This window comes from Anomaloglossus baeobatrachus, chromosome 6 (assembly GCF_048569485.1).
Source record: "Anomaloglossus baeobatrachus isolate aAnoBae1 chromosome 6, aAnoBae1.hap1, whole genome shotgun sequence".
NCBI classification, from domain to species: domain Eukaryota; kingdom Metazoa; phylum Chordata; class Amphibia; order Anura; family Aromobatidae; genus Anomaloglossus; species Anomaloglossus baeobatrachus.
This window is the reverse complement of record NC_134358.1, coordinates 558,410,266-558,430,885: the sequence shown is the minus strand read 5'-3', so window position 1 is coordinate 558,430,885 and position 20,620 is coordinate 558,410,266. Positions and strand designations below refer to the sequence as shown.

The 20,620-nt window shown below is 49.7% G+C and overlaps 1 long non-coding RNA gene across 1 annotated transcript in view; it reads left to right on the top strand.

Moving 5' to 3' along the window:
• LOC142244621 (uncharacterized) overlaps window positions 1–768 on the top strand; it is a 12,483-nt gene extending 11,715 nt beyond the window's left edge. The window contains exons 2-3 of the long non-coding RNA XR_012724603.1: window positions 502–596; window positions 692–768. This is a non-coding gene — a long non-coding RNA (uncharacterized LOC142244621). The remainder of the gene's footprint in view (window positions 1–501; window positions 597–691) is intronic.
• The last annotated feature ends 19,852 nt before the right edge of the window (window positions 769–20,620 follow it).

Sequence of the window (20,620 nt, the reverse complement as noted above, 5' to 3'; positions counted from 1 at the left end):
AGGGATCGCAGGTAAGTCGCTGGGAGGTCGCAGGTGAGATGTCACACAGTCAGATCTTACCAGCGATCAGGAACAATACAGGTTGCAGTAGCGACCTGTATAACGATCTCAGCAGTCACTGTGACCCGGTCACACAGTGTCAAACACAGCGATGTGTCCTGCCCAGCAGGACATCGCCTTTGAAGAAAATGGCCTGGACCATTCTGCAACGACCCGGCGACCTCACAGCAGGGGCCTGATCGCTGGTAGATGTCACACATAACGAGATCGCTAACTGCGTCACAGAAACCGTGACTCAGCAGCGATCTCGCTAGCGATCTCATTATGTGTGACGGTACCTTAAGACTTCTCTCATGCTGCACCCATTCTCTGGAATCCTTTACCCAGGACAATTCGATTTAATCCCAATACCCACAGTTTTAAGCATGCCCTAAAAACACACTTCTTTAGCTTGTCCTATCACCTCATCTAACTTATCTAACTATTGCTCTGAACTTTTAGGACCACAAGCAGAGTTAGAGAAAACAGGTCTAGAAAATTATGCCACCTATTCAGAAATCAGCCAATAACACGGGCACTACGATTACTATTAGAAGGTAATAATTTCATATAATAAATCGCTTTTTAAATGCTTGTAACTAATAACTTTTGCACATTAAAAACATTTTCTTTACTTTTCTTTGCTTACTAGGTCGTCCGCTGAGCTCTGAACTTGCAGCTCCACAAGCAAGGCTTGAAAATAAAATTAGTAATGGAATGATATCGACAGATTCCTAAAAGTGGGGTTTTTTTGCATGAAAAATGAAAAAGTACCTTTAAATTCTGAAAGCTTCTGACCATCCCGCTTTGAAAGTGTCTCTATTTTAGGAAACATTGTGTAACATTTCCTGCACGCTCCGAGCGGAGGAGAATATCTATTGTGTTACTGTGTTACTTAGAGTACTTGTCGTTTTATGTCATTGGATCCGGCACTGAGCGGTAACCGGCTAAATCCCCTTTCATTGAAATTGCCTAAATCTCCTGCCATAAGTGGAGACTTTCACAGACGTATCCTATTATATGAGTCGCCGCTTATATTTGTGCCGCGGCTTCTGAAGGTGCAGTTTGTGTTCTCTAAGGGCTCGTCTGAGTCGTCTCTTTAATGGAACTTTGATGTTAGTTTATATTTTTTCTTTTTTTTTTTCCATTCACTAAAGCTGAATGAGACTGAAGCTGAAATATAGCGATTTATAATACCGCTAAACACAGTCACTCAGGGATGGCGGGACCTGCGGAGAACAAGTCTACAGAAATAACATTCACAGCACAAGAGTGTGATATACAATAGTAATGTGACGAAGACAATGTAAAGGCATGCAAAACCTGTGCAGTTGGAGTCGATCTATTGTTCTCTGTTATCAGCCATTTTAACTGGAAAAACCTGGATTTGAGTCAAATACGTTTCATCCTGTGAGCCCTCGCGGGCAGGGTCCTCTCTCCTCCTGTAGACTGTGAGCCCTCGCGGGCAGGGTCCTCTCTCCCCCTGTAGACTGTGAGCCCTCGTGGGCAGGGTCCTCTCTCCTCCTGTAGAATGTGAGCCCTCGCGGGCAGGGTCCTCTCTCCCCCTGTAGAATGTGAGCCCTCGCGGGCAGGGTCCTCTCTCCTCCTGTAGAATGTGAGCCCTCGTGGGCAGGGTCCTCTCTCCTCCTGTAGAATGTGAGCCCTCGTGGGCAGGGTCCTCTCTCCCCCCTGTAGACCGTGAGCCCTCGCGGGCAGGGTCCTCTCTCCTCCTGTAGAATGTGAGCCCTCGCGGGCAGGGTCCTCTCTCCTCCTGTAGACTGTGAGCCCTCGCGGGCAGGGTCCTCTCTCCTCCTGTAGAATGTGAGCCCTCGCGGGCAGGGACCTCTCTCCTCCTGTAGAATGTGAGCCCTCGCGGGCAGGGTCCTCTCTCCTCCTGTAGACTGTGAGCTCTCATGGGCAGGGTCCTCTCTCCTCCTGTAGACTGTGAGCCCTCGCGGGCAGGGTCCTCTCTCCTCCTGTAGAATGTGAGCCCTCGTGGGCAGGGTCCTCTCTCCTCCTGTAGAATGTGAGCCCTCGCGGGCAGGGTGCTCTCTCCTCCTGTAGAATGTGAGCCCTCGCGGGCAGGGTCCTCTCTCCTCCTGTAGAATGTGAGCCCTCGCGGGCAGGGTCCCCTCTCCTCTTGTAGAATGTGAGCCCTCGCGGGCAGGGTCCTCTCTCCTTCTGTAGAGTGTGAGCCCTCGCGGGCATTGTCCTCTCTCCTCCTGTAGAATGTGAGCCCTCGCGGGCAGGGTCCTCTCTCCTCCTGTAGACTGTGAGCCCTCGCGGGCAGGGTCCTCTATCCTCCTGTAGAATGTGAGCCCTCACGGGCAGGGTCCTCTCTCCTCCTGTAGACTGTGAGCTCTCGTGGGCAGGGTCCTCTCTCCCCCTGTAGACTGTGAGCCCTCGCGGGCAGGGTCCTCTCTCCTCCTGTAGAATGTGAGCTCTCGTGGGCAGGGTCCTCTCTCGTCCTGTAGAATGTGAGCCCTCGCAGGCAGGGTCCTCTCTCCTCCTGTAGAATGTGAGCCCTCGCGGGCAGGGTCCTCTCTCCTCCTGTAGAATGTGAGCCCTCACGGGCAGGGTCCTCTCTCCTCCTGTAGAATGTGAGCCCTCGCGGGCAGGGTCCTCTCTCCTCCTGTAGAATGTGAGCCCTCGCGGGCAGGGTCCTCTCTCCTCCTGTAGAGTGTGAGCCCTCGCGGGCAGGGTCCTCTCTCCTCCTGTAGAATGTGAGCCCTCACGGGCAGGGTCCTCTCTCCTCCTGTAGACTGTGAGCCCTCGCGGGCAGGGTCCTCTATCCTCCTGTAGAATGTGAGCCCTCGCGGGCAGGGTCCTCTCTCCTCCTGTAGACTGTGAGCCCTCGCGGGCAGGGTCCTCTCTCCTCCTGTAGACTGTGAGCCCTCGTGGGCTGGGACCTCTGTCCTCCTGTAGACTGTGAGCGCTCTCGGGCAGGGTCCTCTCTCCTCCTGTAGAATGTGAGCCCTCGCGGGCAGGGTCCTCTCTCCTCCTGTAGAATGTGAGCGCTCGCAGGCAGGGTCCTCTCTCCTCCTGTAGAATGTGGGCCCTCGTGGGCAGGGTCCTCTCTCCTCCTGTAGAATGTGAGCCCTCGTGGGCAGGGTCCTCTCTCCTCCTGTAGAATGTGAGCCCTCGTGGGCAGGGTCCTCTCTCCCCCTGTATATTGGGAGCCCTCGCAGGCAGGGTCCTCTCTCCTCCTGTAGAATGTGAGCCCTCACGGGCAGGGTCCTCTCTCCTCCTGTAGACTGTGAGCCCTCGCGGGCAGGGTCCTCTCTCCTCCTGTAGAATGTGAGCCCTCGCGGGCAGGGACCTCTTTCCTCCTGTAGAATGTGAGCCCTCGCGGGCAGGGTCCTCTTTCCTCCTGTAGACTGTGAGCTCTCGCGGGCAGGGTTCTCTCTCCTCCTGTAGACTGTGAGCTCTCGTGGGCAGGGTCCTCTCTCCCCCTGTAGACTGTGAGCCCTCGCGGGCAGGGTCCTCTCTCCTCCTATAGAATGTGAGCCCTCGTGGGCAGGGTCCTCTCTCCCCCTGTAGACTGTGAGCCCTCGCGGGCAGGGTCCTCTCTCCTCCTGTAGAATGTGAGCCCTCACGGACAGGGTCCTCTCTCATCCTGTAGAATGTGAGCCCTCGCGGGCAGGGTCCTCTCTCCTCCTGTAGAATGTGAGCCCTCGCGGGCAGGGTCCTCTCTCCTCCTGTAGAATGTGAGCCCTCGCGGGCAGGGTCCTCTCTCCTCCTGTAGACTGTGAGCTCTCGTGGGCAGGGTCCTCTCTCCCCCTGTAGACTGTGAGCCCTCGCGGGCAGGGTCCTCTCTCCTCCTGTAGAATGTGAGCCCTCGTGGGCAGGGTCCTCTCTCCCCCTGTAGACTGTGAGCCCTCGCGGGCAGGGTCCTCTCTCCTCCTGTATACTGGGAGCCCTCGTGGGCAGGGTCCTCTCTCCTCCTGTAGAATGTGAGCCCTCGCGGGCAGGGTCCTCTCTCCTCCTGTAGAATGTGAGCCCTCACGGGCAGGGTCCTCTCTCCTCCTGTAGAATGTGAGTCCTCGCGGGCAGGGTCCTCTCTCCTCCTGTAGAATGTGAGCCCTCACGGGCAGGGTCCTCTCTCCTCCTGTAGAATGTGAGCCCTCGCGGGCAGGGTCCTCTCTCCTCCTGTAGAATGTGAGCCCTCGCGGGCAGGGTCCTCTCTCCTCCTGTAGAGTGTGAGCCCTCGCGGGCAGGGTCCTCTCTCCTCCTGTAGAATGTGAGCCCTCACGGGCAGGGTCCTCTCTCCTCCTGTAGACTGTGAGCCCTCACGGGCAGGGTCCTCTATCCTCCTGTAGAATGTGAGCCCTCGCGGGCAGGGTCCTCTCTCCTCCTGTAGACTGTGAGCCCTCGCGGGCAGGGTCCTCTCTCCTCCTGTAGACTGTGAGCGCTCTCGGGCAGGGTCCTCTCTCCTCCTGTAGAATGTGAGCCCTCGCGGGCAGGGTCCTCTCTCCTCCTGTAGAATGTGAGCGCTCGCGGGCAGGGTCCTCTCTCCTCCTGTAGAATGTGGGCCCTCGTGGGCAGGGTCCTCTCTCCTCCTGTAGACTGTGAGCCCTCGCGGGCAGGGTCCTCTCTCCTCCTGTAGAATGTGAGCCCTCACGGACAGGGTCCTCTCTCATCCTGTAGAATGTGAGCCCTCGCGGGCAGGGTCCTCTCTCCTCCTGTAGAATGTGAGCCCTCGCGGGCAGGGTCCTCTCTCCTCCTGTAGAATGTGAGCCCTCGCGGGCAGGGTCCTCTCTCCTCCTGTAGACTGTGAGCTCTCGTGGGCAGGGTCCTCTCTCCCCCTGTAGACTGTGAGCCCTCGCGGGCAGGGTCCTCTCTCCTCCTGTAGAATGTGAGCCCTCACGGGCAGGGTCCTCTCTCCTCCTGTAGAATGTGAGCCCTCGCGGGCAGGGTCCTCTCTCCTCCTGTAGAATGTGAGCCCTCACGGGCAGGGTCCTCTCTCCTCCTGTAGAATGTGAGCCCTCGCGGGCAGGGTCCTCTCTCCTCCTGTAGAATGTGAGCCCTCGCGGGCAGGGTCCTCTCTCCTCCTGTAGAGTGTGAGCCCTCGCGGGCAGGGTCCTCTCTCCTCCTGTAGAATGTGAGCCCTCACGGGCAGGGTCCTCTCTCCTCCTGTAGACTGTGAGCCCTCACGGGCAGGGTCCTCTATCCTCCTGTAGAATGTGAGCCCTCGCGGGCAGGGTCCTCTCTCCTCCTGTAGACTGTGAGCCCTCGCGGGCAGGGTCCTCTCTCCTCCTGTAGACTGTGAGCGCTCTCGGGCAGGGTCCTCTCTCCTCCTGTAGAATGTGAGCCCTCGCGGGCAGGGTCCTCTCTCCTCCTGTAGAATGTGAGCGCTCGCGGGCAGGGTCCTCTCTCCTCCTGTAGAATGTGGGCCCTCGTGGGCAGGGTCCTCTCTCCCCCTGTAGACTGTGAGCCCTCGCGGGCAGGGTCCTCTCTCCTCCTGTAGAATGTGAGCCCTCACGGACAGGGTCCTCTCTCATCCTGTAGAATGTGAGCCCTCGCGGGCAGGGTCCTCTCTCCTCCTGTAGAATGTGAGCCCTCGCGGGCAGGGTCCTCTCTCCTCCTGTAGAATGTGAGCCCTCGCGGGCAGGGTCCTCTCTCCTCCTGTAGACTGTGAGCTCTCGTGGGCAGGGTCCTCTCTCCCCCTGTAGACTGTGAGCCCTCGCGGGCAGGGTCCTCTCTCCTCCTGTAGAATGTGAGCCCTCGTGGGCAGGGTCCTCTCTCCCCCTGTAGACTGTGAGCCCTCGCGGGCAGGGTCCTCTCTCCTCCTGTATACTGGGAGCCCTCGTGGGCAGGGTCCTCTCTCCTCCTGTAGAATGTGAGCCCTCGCGGGCAGGGTCCTCTCTCCTCCTGTAGAATGTGAGCCCTCACGGGCAGGGTCCTCTCTCCTCCTGTAGACTGTGAGCCCTCGCGGGCAGGGTCCTCTATCCTCCTGTAGAATGTGAGCCCTCGCGGGCAGGGTCCTCTCTCCTCCTGTAGACTGTGAGCCCTCGCGGGCAGGGTCCTCTCTCCTCCTGTAGACTGTGAGCCCTCATGGGCAGGGACCTCTGTCCTCCTGTAGACTGTGAGCGCTCTCGGGCAGGGTCCTCTCTCCTCCTGTAGAATGTGAGCCCTCGCGGGCAGGGTCCTCTCTCCTCCTGTAGAATGTGAGCGCTCGCGGGCAGGGTCCTCTCTCCTCCTGTAGAATGTGGGCCCTCGTGGGCAGGGTCCTCTATCCTCCTGTAGAATGTGAGCCCTCGTGGGCAGGGTCCTCTCTCCTCCTGTAGAATGTGAGCCCTCGTGGGCAGGGTCCTCTCTCCCCCTGTATACTGGGAGCCCTCGCGGGCAGGGTCCTCTCTCCTCCTGTAGAATGTGAGCCCTCACGGGCAGGGTCCTCTCTCCTCCTGTAGACTGTGAGCCCTCGCGGGCAGGGTCCTCTCTCCTCCTGTAGAATGTGAGCCCTCGCGGGCAGGGACCTCTTTCCTCCTGTAGAATGTGAGCCCTCGCGGGCAGGGTCCTCTTTCCTCCTGTAGACTGTGAGCTCTCGCGTGCAGGGTTCTCTCTCCTCCTGTAGACTGTGAGCTCTCGTGGGCAGGGTCCTCTCTCCCCCTGTAGACTGTGAGCCCTCGCGGGCAGGGTCCTCTCTCCTCCTGTAGAATGTGAGCTCTCGTGGGCAGGGTCCTCTCTCCCCCTGTAGACTGTGAGCCCTCGCGGGCAGGGTCCTCTCTCCTCCTGTAGAATGTGAGCCCTCATGGGCAGGGTCCTCTCTCCTCCTGTAGAATGTGAGCCCTCGCGGGCAGGGTCCTCTCTCCTCCTGTAGAATGTGAGCCCTCGCGGGCAGGGTCCTCTCTCCTCTTGTAGAATGTGAGCCCTCGCGGGCAGGGTCCTCTCTCCTCCTGTAGACTGTGAGCTCTCGTGGGCAGGGTCCTCTCTCCCCCTGTAGACTGTGAGCCCTCGCGGGCAGGGTCCTCTCTCCTCCTGTATACTGGGAGCCCTCGTGGGCAGGGTCCTCTCTCCTCCTGTAGAATGTGAGCCCTCGCGGGCAGGGTCCTCTCTCCTCCTGTAGAATGTGAGCCCTCGTGGGCAGGGTCCTCTCTCCTCCTGTAGAATGTGAGCCCTCGTGGGCAGGGTCCTCTCTCCCCCTGTATACTGGGAGCCCTCGCGGGCAGGGTCCTCTCTCCTCCTGTAGAATGTGAGCTCTCGCGGGCAGGGTCCTCTCTCCTCCTGTAGAATGTGAGCTCTCGCGGGCAGGGTCCTCTCTCCTCCTGTAGAATGTGAGCCCTTGCGGGCAGGGTCCTCTCTCCTCCTGTAGAATGCGAGCCCTTGCGGGCAGGGTCCTCTCTCCTCCTTTAGAATGTGAGCCCTCACGGGCAGGGTCCTCTCTCCTCCTGTAGACTGTGAGCCCTCGCGGGCAGGGTCCTCTCTCCTCCTGTAGAATGTGAGCCCTCGCGGGCAGGGACCTCTCTCCTCCTGTAGAATATGAGCCCTCGCGGGCAGGGTCCTCTTTCCTCCTGTAGACTGTGAGCTCTCGCGGGCAGGGTCCTTTCTCCTCCTGTAGACTGTGAGCTCTCGTGGGCAGGGTCCTCTCTCCCCCTGTAGACTGTGAGTCGCGGGCAGGGTCCTCTCTCCTCCTGTAGAATGTGAGCCCTCGTGGGCAGGGTCCTCTCTCCCCCTGTAGACTGTGAGCCCTCGCGGGCAGGGTCCTCTCTCCTCCTGTAGACTGTGAGCCCTCGCGGGCAGGGTCCTCTCTCCTCCTGTATACTGGGAGCCCTCGCGGGCAGGGACCTCTCTCCTCCTGTAGAATGTGAGCCCTCGCGGGCAGGGACCTCTCTCCTCCTGTAGAATGTGAGCCCTCTCGGGCAGGGTCCTCTCTCCTCCTGTAGAATGTGAGCCCTCGCGGGCAGGGTCCTCTCTCCTCCTGTAGAATGTGAGCCCTCGCGGGCAGGGACCTCTCTCCTCCTGTAGAATGTGAGCCCTCTCGGGCAGGGTCCTCTCTCCTCCTGTAGACTGTGAGCCCTCGCGGGCAGGGTCCTCTCTCCTCCTGTAGAATGTGAGCCCTCGCGGGCAGGGTCCTCTCTCCTCCTGTAGAATGTGAGCCCTCGCGGGCAGGGACCTCTCTCCTCCTGTAGACTGTGAGCCCTCTCGGGCAGGGTCCTCTCTCCTCCTGTAGACTGTGAGCCCTCGCGGGCAGGGTCCTCTCTCCTCCTGTAGAATGTGAGCCCTCGCGGGCAGGGTCCTCTCTCCTCCTATACCAGTCTGTTTTGTATTGTTAATGATTGTTGTATGTATACCCTCTTTCACTTGTAAAGCGCCATGGAATAAATGTCGCTATAATAATAAATAATAATAATAATAATCCTGTACTCCTTAAAAGACAATAATAATAATAATATCCATTCATTTATATAGTGCTATTAATTCCACAGCGCTTTACATACATTGGCAACACTGTCCCCATTGGGGCTCACAATCTAAATTCCCTATCACTATGTCTTGGAGTGTGGGAGGAAACCGGAGACCCCGGAGGAAACCCACGCAAACACGGGGAGAACATACAAACTCCTTGCAGATGGTGTCCTTAGTGGGACTAGAACCCAGGACCCCAGTGCTGCAAGACTGCAGTGCTAACCACTGAGCCACTACAAGACTGCAGTGCTAACCACTGAGCCACCGTGCGGCCCACAATGTCAAGATGTGGCGGTGTGAATTGCAAATTTGTGGCAAGCTCCAGTAGGATACATCTTTATGGCATTATTGTCATGGATTCCTTACAATTTGAGGCAAAATCCGCAGGGGAAAATTGTGTGTTCAAACTGTTATGGGTCTAAGGACCCCAAATTGTAAAAAATGTGTGGACTAATAGAGTCATAATGACCAACCCTCTCCAACCAACCACGTAGATGGTACAGTCAATAAGCGGCAGATAGGTAATATAATTGTAGGCTTTAACCCAAGATAGAGGCAGATTAGGTTAGGGACCCAACAAAGAGATACGCCTTGTTGCTGGCTGTTGGACTCTCACATGGTGTTTTTCTGAAAACTCACCTTGTGTCATGGCGGCATACTTCAGACTCCGATACTCCACACTTTCTGAGTTGCACAGGTAGGCTCGGGCGTCGACCAGCTTTGTGCTCACTAGTGATCGGTCTAGCAGAAGTTAATCTCTTCTATCTTGCTGGTTACTGCTAGGATCACATGTTGTGGGAGACCTATTACAATCAGTCACCACCTTTTTTTAAGATGGTGGAAAGTGTTTTCCCATGCCAACTATAGCTTTAGCTAAACGGGTCCCTGTGCTGTTGTCATCCAGCTGCTGGTGATTTATTGAGTGCTGCTTGGTGTGATTTGGCAAGCCTCACATTGTCTGATTATTCCCTCATCCCTGCTCTTTCTTTGCCCTTAATCACATATGGCTTAGACCCCTTGATCCCCAGAAGGGTTCCGCATGTCCTCACACAAGGGCCAAGGATCAGGTCATGATTAGATGAAGCCACATTGTCACACACTGGCTTCTCCCAGAAAACCAATCTGATGCAGCCCATTGTAGAGCTAGCGTTCCAAACGGCACGCCGACTCACTGCCACGGCCAAGTCCCGTTCTCCACTGCTGCCGGGCGGCTTCACATGTGCTCTCCTGCTTTCCTCACCTCCCAGGCCCTGTACATGCCGCACAGGACCTAAGAAATGCGCGCGCACACTGGCCTTCCTCTTAAAGGGCTGGCATGCCATTTCCCAGCACTTTATATTTAAGGCACCCTCCCATCAGAGGAGGTGCCTGAGCAACGACCCTAATTAGTTAGTATACCAATCTGCTGCTAGCTAGTTGTCAGGTCCCGAGCTCCTGTCCCATTATCCCTGTGTCTGCCACCCTGTACCTACCTATCTGTCCCTGCTGTGCCCACAATAGCTGTCAGTACCTGCCTGCCTATCTGTCCCAGCCATCTTGCCTGTGCCTGTATCTATACCTGAGTCCATATCCTGTCCTCGGGGTCAGTTGCTACAGTCCCGGTCACTGCCCTGGGAGTGATGCCTGGCGTCTGCCTCTCGGTCGGCGCTTAGTTAAGCCCCTCCAACTAAGGCTGCTTTCACACATCCAGTTTTTGCAGTGCGGCTCAATCCGGCTCAAAAACCTATGCAATGGATGCGGCGAAAAAAACCGGATCCGTTGCATACGTTTTTCCATGTGTCCCGTCCGTTTTTTGACGGATGCGGCTTGATACTAAGCATGCGTAGTGCAAAAAAACGCATCCGGCGGCCAGATGCGGTTTTTGCCGCAGGACGCTGCATCTGGTGTCCATAGGCATGCATTGTAAATCGCGCCGGATCTGGCGCTATGCGGTTTTTTCGCCGCACAAAAAAGTGTGCCAGGCAACGTTCCATCAGGTTGCCGCATGGGCTAAATATACCGCATCCGGCAACAAACGGACACAACGCAAGGTCATGCGGCACAATACGGCACTAATGCAAGTCTATGCGGAAAAAATGCAACCGGTGCCAAAAAAAAATGGTTGCGTTTTTTCTGCAAAGCGCCGTATTGTGCTGCACAGCAAAAACCGGATGTGTGAAAGTAGCCTAAAGGGTAAGCCCGAGTCCTCGCTGTCGTCCAGTGGGTCCAACCCCGCTCACTGCCCCTACACCGGCCGCGAGCATTACACCCATGTTATACAATCCCGCTAAGAGCCAGGAAAGCAGCTTTTAAAAAACATTCAAAAAAATCATTAAACTCATAATACCGGCCATATATTATTAGCTTCTTCCTATGGTTTCACCACCGGTTCCACACAAAACACCGGCCTGGTGGACGGGCGGAAGACGTCTGTGTCCATTCACACTTGGTACAATACCCTAGGACCTGCAGTTGTAAGCTCACATGGTCACTCCTTGCCCCTGGGGTCTTCTCCTCTTTCCCATAGATGAAGCCATGAATTATTCCCAGCTTGTAAAGCCATCCAGCCCTGTAATGAAGCAAAACACACAACCATTAATGGAAGGTTCACGGCAGCAATGCCAAGAATTCATGACCTTCTCCTTCACTGACCCAACAACTGTGCCGGGGTCATCAGCCCAGACCCTGCTACTTGTCATTTTATGACCCTAACATTGCACAAATGCTGGCTCCGGGCAATGGCTGCAGGTTGATGAGAGCCGCCATTGCTGAGGTTTATTACCTGTTTAGAGATGATGGTGTCTGGAGGGAGGAATGTTACATAAAAGAAACCAGGAACATAATGACCTCAACCTCGTAAATCTCCGCTTTATGTTTTATTTATGCACTTTTAGTGTCTTGGTGCACATTACACGCGGAGGAGTGCGCTGGCACTGTGCTGTGGACACAACTATCATTCCATGAGTTATAGAAAACATTAAACACAAGTAAGTGAAAGGTTCTCCTGTATGGACAGTGGCTTTTTATTAAACAGATTACTGATCCTGAGTTATCTCCTGTATTATACTCCAGAGCTGCACTCACTATTCTGCTGGTGCATTCACTGTGTACAATGTACATACATTACATTACTGATCCTGAGTTACTTCCTGTATAAGGCTATGTTCACACACTGCGTTTTTTACCTGCGTTTTGGGTCCGTTTTGGGTCCGTTTTTGCTGCAGAAATTTCTTGAGAAATTCTTGTAACCTTTCTGCAGACATTCCCCAGCAAAACCTATGGCAAAAAAAATTAGCTGTGCACACACTGCGTTTTTTTCTTAAGAAAATTCTTTCAGTAGATTTTCTTAAGAAAAAGAATGAGCATGTCACTTCTTTTCTGCAGCTAACTGCGTTTTTTGCCATAGATAATTGGCACAATAACGCAGGGAGCAACCAGCGGTAAAAACGGACCTAAAACGGACCTAAAACGGACCTAAAACGGACCTAAAACGGACCTAAAACGCAGGTGCGTTTTTGGTGCGTTTTTTAACACAGGTGCACTCTTAAGAAATTTCTTAAGAAATTTCTTAAGAAAAATCATTTTTCTAGTGTGAACATAGCCTTATACTCCAGAGCTGCACTCACTATTCTGCTAGTGCAGTCACTGTGTACATACACTGCATTACTGATCCTGTACTGATCCTGAGTTACCTCCTGTATTATACCCCAGAGCTGCACTCACTATTCTGCTGGTGCAGTCACTGTGTACATACATTACTGATCCTGTACTGATCCTGAGTTACATCCTGCATTATACTCCAGAGCTCCACTCACTATTCTGCTGGTGCAGTCACTGTGTACATACATTACATTACTGATCCTCTACTGATCCTGAGTTACCTCCTGTGTTATACTCCAGAGCTGCACTCACTATTCTGCTGGTGCAGTCACTGTGCACATACATTACATTACTGATCCTGAGTTACCTCCTGTATTATACTCCAGAGCTGCACTCACTATTCTGCTGGTGCAGTCACTGTGCACATACATTACATTACTGATCCTGAGTTACCTCCTGTATTATACTCCAGAGCTGCACTCACTATTCTGCTGGTGCAGTCACTGTGCACATACATTACATTACTGATCCTGAGTTACCTCCTGTACTATACTCCAGAGCTGCACTCACTATTCTGCTGGTGCAGTCACTGTGCACATACATTACATTACTGATCCTGAGTTACCTCCTGTATTATACTCCAGAGCTGCACTCACTATTCTGCTGGTGCAGTCACTGTGTACATACGGGAGAAAAGGAAGGGCACTACCCAGTGGGATCTCCTGGTATACAAAGTTTATGTAGAAAAAAAGGGGAAGGAGTATACCAAAAACGGGATCACCACAATATTAATCAATAAATATTAAATTTTATTACATTAGCAAAAAACCAAAGCACGAGACACATGTCTCCACACCGAGAAAATTGCTTCAAGACACACAATGACAAATTTAAAAACATTTAAAAAGCCATAGGCATAACATGTCCGCCAGGATCCAATTGCATAATCATGTACATATAAATATAATCATGGACACTCCAAATGATAGTAAAAAAGACCCGTATCCGGTTTTCAGAAAATATGATCCAAGACTCTGGTGGGCACATATGACCATATATACTGCAATAATGTATAGAACCACCTATAGTAGCACAATTGTAAAAATCCACAGTAGTATGTAATTACCAGCATATGATAGATTTTTTACATGGAAACACTTGCGCAGATATACAAATCTACACTCATAAATGAGCAGTATAAGTTCTAATAAAAGATTGCTAGAGTCTACATCGGCACAGGAGGCCTCCAATATCTTATAGGTGATGGCATATGTTGGGTTAAAGGACAGAGACACTGATATTTAGACAGGTATAAAATACCTTAACAATATAAATAAATAACACCAAAATACATGCAGGTCCCTTATCTATACATGATAATATTATAAACCCAGGGAGCTCCCATTTAGATGCAAGATATATATTAAATCCGCAATTTTTGTCTGCTCAATACATATACCCACGCTGTGCTGCCACGTGTAGCCAGGATCCTTGATACTTCAAGCTACCAAGGAAATATGGTGCAGTAAAATACCGCAACCAAGCTACAGGTAGGCTACAAACAAATACAGAGCCGGACCTATATCCACCAACCCATGAAATGTAAAGCAACCATGCTAATGGGGTGGATTACAGGAGTGACCAAAAAAGGGGGGTTAGCCTGGCGTAGACACCCCACGCGTATCGCCACGCACCCAGTGGCTTCCTCAGGGGAAAAGAAGGCAATGTAATATGGCCATATGTGTCCTATTTAAAGGAATATAATCAGTGCTTACCCGCAGCTGCGAGAGTTTACATGTGGGAGGAAAAACTCCGGTGGCGGCCGCCATCTTGCTTAGTCACATGACATGGGGAGCGTCCTCCCCTGTCCTTTAGTGCGCATGCGCAAGTCAAATATCACTTCTGAACGCACAAAGTATATTCAAGGAGCAGCGCTTCTCCCTGTTATCTTATAGCGAAGTACACAACTGGAAATCAATGTTATAATTATACTTATAGGAGCAACATAATATCTTAATGCCCTCAGTGACCCAGTCCCTGTTATGCGCATGCGCTCTACATGCAAAGGGGAAAAGAAAGATGGCGTATTAACCCCTTTGCAACCGGAGCACTCCAAGCGCCAGCAAATGTACTGTTATATAGAAAGAATTTACTCAGAGGAACGCATAGTAACTTTAGACATGAAGTCCCATCTATTAGAGAATATTGTAATATGTGTTACATCAGTAACACATGTTGGAGGGACAAACAACATGTCCACAAGAAAATAGGCGATATAAAATACCATAATCCCTGGCCCATAGGCTAGAACTAGATGATACTGGTAGACAAAATTCCATATCGAGAACAACCTATCAGATGACAGACACTATCACCCATGGGCATAAAGAAAATTAAGAGCACATAGGGCAAGACTAGATAATGCCCAATAGGAATACTGGATGATTTTGAAGGAGAACAGAGCAACAAATATGAAACAAATTTGATGAACCCAACACATGGGAACCATTCAATGTTAGAAGATGGCATGTACACCATGCACCATCAATAATATAGTTCTTACAAGACAAAGGCGCCAGATGTTAAGTGGATCTGATGGAGCCAGCATGGAGCGTTAGACATAAACATATACATCTATCTTGGTGTATATATGCGACACATAATGTATATTGGATACCCATAGATTTCCATCGGCTCCAATGTCATTACTTAGAAATAAAATCATATTTTGATCTTATGATACAGATATTCCATAATGGCATCTCCAAGATTACCATGAAATATATACACTTAATCAAAGCAGCGTGTGGATAACATGTAAAGATTATATAAGTATAAAGTATAAACATGTCACCCAAAAACACACCGTAGATTGATAAGGTCTCATATAATTAACCTAAATGATACCAACAGATGGAATTACCCTAAATTTTAATTAGATGCAGTTATTATATATATATGATCAGTGCCACCAGATGGAATCAGATGAAACTAGAACAGGAACATGCGAAGAGGCCACTCTTTGCCACATACATGTGGGGCAAGAGCAGTCCCTTAAAAGTCCCTATAAACACAATGAGTAGAGAACCGATGCTATGGATCCTCCCCACGGCCAAATGGCATCCAGCATATCCTTATATTATGGCATCCATTCCCACATTTCCTGTTCCTCAGTCCATAATGCATGTAGTCAGAGTAGAGTCCAGGTAGAGTACAGTAACAGTATCTCTTGTCCAATAGAGGGAGATCTTTTAGAGTTCTTTATAATTTTCCATGCTGTATTCTCTTCCTATCTTCTTCCTAATTACACCATCCTTGATCTTCTAGATGAAGGAAAAAAGAAAGTGGGCTTTAGTGGAGAGTAATGGAATTCATCAGATAGCATTATAGAACCCCGTATAAAGTAACTCCTCATTGAGGCCGTGTGGAGCCAGACTGTTGAGCGTATAGATCCACCTTGATTCTTTTTTAAGCAATTCTTTAGTAGCACTCCCACCTCTGATATTCTGTTTAATCGAATCCACAATAAGCACCTTGACTGTGGCATATCGCCCTTTATGGTGCATAAGAAAATGAGAGGCCACTGAAGTGAGCACCTTACCCTTCTTCCGGTCGGCTTCCGCTGTATTTATGCTAGAGAAGTGTTGCTGTATCCTTCTCCTCACCTCCTGCGTGGTTTCTCCAACGTAAATTTTGGGACAGTCGCAAACAAGGATGTAGATGGCATTCCTCGTGCGACAGTTGTAATAAGATCCGCAGGTGATTCGTCTAGGAAAAATTGGTAAAGAGATTGAATCACCGGCCAACATATACGGGCACACTGTACAAGCTCCACAGGGGAATGTGCCTTTCAATCTTATGCCCGTTCCCAGACTCTGTGTTGGTCTTAAAAAATGACTCTTAGAGAGGATACCTCTCAGGTTTTGGGCCCGTCTTGCTACTAAGTTAGGTTTGTCCCCAATAAACGGAGTCAATTTTTTGTCACTCAGGAGTATATCCCAATTCTCTTGTAACAAACCATACAGATCTTGCCATTGGTTGTGGAAAGGAGTGATAATACTCACTGTAGTCCGTTTCTTGCGTGTTTTTGGCTGTAGCAGAGTATGTCTTGTCATTGTCTTGCAGGCCTGTAGAGCCCCGGAGATCACTCGCTTAGGATAACCCCTTGTGCGAAATCTGTTGGTTAATTCAAGAGCATGTTTTTCAAAGTCAGAATTGTCGCTACAGTTTCTTTTTACCCTCATGAATTGACCTTTAGGTATCCCGTTCTTAACATGGGTGGGGTGAAAACTATCGTAATGTAAGAGGCTATTGGTAGCCGTTGGTTTACGATACAACGTGGTGGCAATATTTCCACCCGCCCCCTTAGAGACTCGCAAGTCCAAGAACTCCACCGCCTCCGTGGCTATACGAGAGGTTAACCGAATGTTAAGAATATTGTCATTCAGTGTGGCAATAAAACTCTCACAGTCCTCCAGAGATCCCGACCAAAAAAACAGGATGTCATCTATATATCTGAACCACCGTATGATATGGACTTTATAGTGCTCCTGGGTATACACCTGTGTCTCCTCCCACCACCCTAGAAAGATATTAGCATAGGGTGGCGCACAGCATGCCCCCATAGCGGTCCCAGATGTCTGCCGGTAATATTTCCTGTCGAAGACAAAATAATTTTTATCCAGTACCAAATGAAGAAGGTCTAGGACAAAAGAATCGTGTCTTCTATTACCGGTGGTTCTGCGGTCCAGATAATGCGACACTGCTCGTAATCCTGTCTCGTGGTCAATAGAGGTATACAGAGCTTCCACATCTAATGTTACCAAAAAAACATTCGATGGAACTTTGAGATCAGTAAGCTGTTCAATTAGGTGGGTGGAGTCTCTTACATACGATGGTGAAGATTGCGCCAAGGGCTGGAGATAAAAGTCCAGATATATGCAGGGCCTCTCAAACAGACCACCAATCCCTGATACTATTGGTCTGCCCGGAGGTTCTGGGCGACCCTTATGAATTTTGGGTAACATGTAGAAGGTAGGTATAACTGGGGACTTAGTTGTTAAAAAGTTCTTTTCCTTCAAAGAGATTATGCCATATTCATGGGCCATAGAGAGCAATCCGTCTAATTTCTTTTTAAAGGCACAAGTAGGGTCCGAGGGTAATACCATATAGCACTCGGTATTAGAGAGTTGTCTCGAAGCCTCTCTTAGATACATTTCAACTGGCCACAGAACCACATTTCCCCCCTTGTCCGCCTCCTTGATGATAAATTCCTGATTGTTACTTAGCTTGGACAAGGTCCGCCTCTCCTCCGCTGTGAGGTTATTACCCCTGTTATTATCGGGTTTAAGCTTGTCAATATCCTTACAGATCTTATTAAAGAAGATCCCCACAGCGGGACAGAGGCCGAGGGAAGGTGTAGCCTGTGACAGGAGGCGTCTTGTAAATGGTATTTTTTGGCCAGAGTCCCTCTCACCTTCTTCGAGTAGATCTAGGAGGTCACTGAACACCTGGCGATCCTCTGGTGGCAATGTATCCATCAAGTCAGGGCGGCTGTAGAGGTATTTGAAAGTGAGCTGCCTGCAAAAGAGATATACATCTTTGATTATAGTGAACTTGTCCATTCTGTTCATGGGTGAAAATGAAAGCCCCTTGGCCAATAGCTTGCTTTCCACATCAGACAATTGGTACTGAGACAGGTTCACTATTTGTAAATCACTTCCATTACCTTCTACCAATTCCGTCTCCGACTCCTTGTTTCCCTCTGAGGGGGCGATTGCCAGGGCTGGATTCTCCTGTTTCTCCTTTTGGCATTTGATTTTCCGGCGACCCCTCCTGGTACGTTTTCCTGATCGCTGGTGTCGGTGGACAAAAAATCACTCGAAGAGAGCTCAGAGGCTGCAGGTATGACATCCATTTCTCTACCAACTGTTCTGCGTTTATTGCCCCTATGGGACCACCTGTAAGCTCTATTTTCAGCATAGTCATTTTTGTCTCTCTGAAATTTACTCTTCTTTCCTTTAATAACATCCCTTTCAAAATTGTCAAGAATAACCTTAAGTTTATTTTGAAAAGGAGTTACCACTGTTTGTGGGTCTTGCTGACGCAAGATGTGCTCCTTGTTATTAATTTCTTCCTTCAATTGTGTAAGTAACAAACGGTCATGATCAATCAGCATGTCTAAGATAATAAATGAGCACGTCTGCAGGCCCTGCTCCCAGGTGATTCTAAATTGGGTATCCGTCTCCCAAGCCGGGAATATTTGTACCCTCAGGCCCCTGGGTGTAATTTTAAGTTTTTTATATTCTTCTAGGGTCCTAATATTCCACCATACTTTTACTACCCTTTTATGCAGATTAGTTAGATCCTGCATTAGTTGTTGATTCTCGTCCTGAGGGCCTATTGGCCTCCCCAGAGTCTCAGGTCCCTCAGACGTGCCAAATACATCAGAAGACTGGTTAGACCAAGCCGCCTCCCTAGCTGCTAGATCCATGTGAAAAGGGCTTGGGTTACAAATTGTGCAAAAATACCTAGCACAAACAAAGATTCTGTTGGGAATAACTATAGAGTCTATATATATATATAGAATTCAAGTAACCCAAACTTAAGGGTGTGCCTCCTTCCAGAAGGTTGCACAGAACAACCAATAAGGAACAACAGGAGAAAAGGAAGGGCACTACCCAGTGGGATCTCCTGGTATACAAAGTTTATGTAGAAAAAAAGGGGAAGGAGTATACCAAAAACGGGATCACCACAATATTAATCAATAAATATTAAATTTTATTACATTAGCAAAAAACCAAAGCACGAGACACATGTCTCCACACCGAGAAAATTGCTTCAAGACACACAATGACAAATTTAAAAACATTTAAAAAGCCATAGGCATAACATGTCCGCCAGGATCCAATTGCATAATCATGTACATATAAATATAATCATGGACACTCCAAATGATAGTAAAAAAGACCCGTATCCGGTTTTCAGAAAATATGATCCAAGACTCTGGTGGGCACATATGACCATATATACTGCAATAATGTATAGAACCACCTATAGTAGCACAATTGTAAAAATCCACAGTAGTATGTAATTACCAGCATATGATAGATTTTTTACATGGAAACACTTGCGCAGATATACAAATCTACACTCATAAATGAGCAGTATAAGTTCTAATAAAAGATTGCTAGAGTCTACATCGGCACAGGAGGCCTCCAATATCTTATAGGTGATGGCATATGTTGGGTTAAAGGACAGAGACACTGATATTTAGACAGGTATAAAATACCTTAACAATATAAATAAATAACACCAAAATACATGCAGGTCCCTTATCTATACATGATAATATTATAAACCCAGGGAGCTCCCATTTAGATGCAAGATATATATTAAATCCGCAATTTTTGTCTGCTCAATACATATATCCACGCTGTGCTGCCACGTGTAGCCAGGATCCTTGATACTTCAAGCTACCAAGGAAATATGGTGCAGTAAAATACCGCAACCAAGCTACAGGTAGGCTACAAACAAATACAGAGCCGGACCTATATCCACCAACCCATGAAATGTAAAGCAACCATGCTAATGGGGTGGATTACAGGAGTGACCAAAAAAGGGGGTTAGCCTGGCGTAGACACCCCACGCGTATCGCCACGCACCCAGTGGCTTCCTCAGGGGAAAAGAAGGCAATGTAATATGGCCATATGTGTCCTATTTAAAGGAATATAATCAGTGCTTACCCGCAGCTGCGAGAGTTTACATGTGGGAGGAAAAACTCCGGTGGCGGCCGCCATCTTGCTTAGTCACATGACATGGGGAGCGTCCTCCCCTGTCCTTTAGTGCGCATGCGCAAGTCAAATATCACTTCTGAACGCACAAAGTATATTCAAGGAGCAGCGCTTCTCCCTGTTATCTTATAGCGAAGTACACAACTGGAAATCAATGTTATAATTATACTTATAGGAGCAACATAATATCTTAATGCCCTCAGTGACCCAGTCCCTGTTATGCGCATGCGCTCTACATGCAAAGGGGAAAAGAAAGATGGCGTATTAACCCCTTTGCAACCGGAGCACTCCAAGCGCCAGCAAATGTACTGTTATATAGAAAGAATTTACTCAGAGGAACGCATAGTAACTTTAGACATGAAGTCCCATCTATTAGAGAATATTGTAATATGTGTTACATCAGTAACACATGTTGGAGGGACAAACAACATGTCCACAAGAAAATAGGCGATATAAAATACCATAATCCCTGGCCCATAGGCTAGAACTAGATGATACTGGTAGACAAAATTCCATATCGAGAACAACCTATCAGATGACAGACACTATCACCCATGGGCATAAAGAAAATTAAGAGCACATAGGGCAAGACTAGATAATGCCCAATAGGAATACTGTATGATTTTGAAGGAGAACAGAGCAACAAATATGAAACAAATTTGATGAACCCAACACATGGGAACCATTCAATGTTAGAAGATGGCATGTACACCATGCACCATCAATAATATAGTTCTTACAAGACAAAGGCGCCAGATGTTAAGTGGATCTGATGGAGCCAGCATGGAGCGTTAGACATAAAC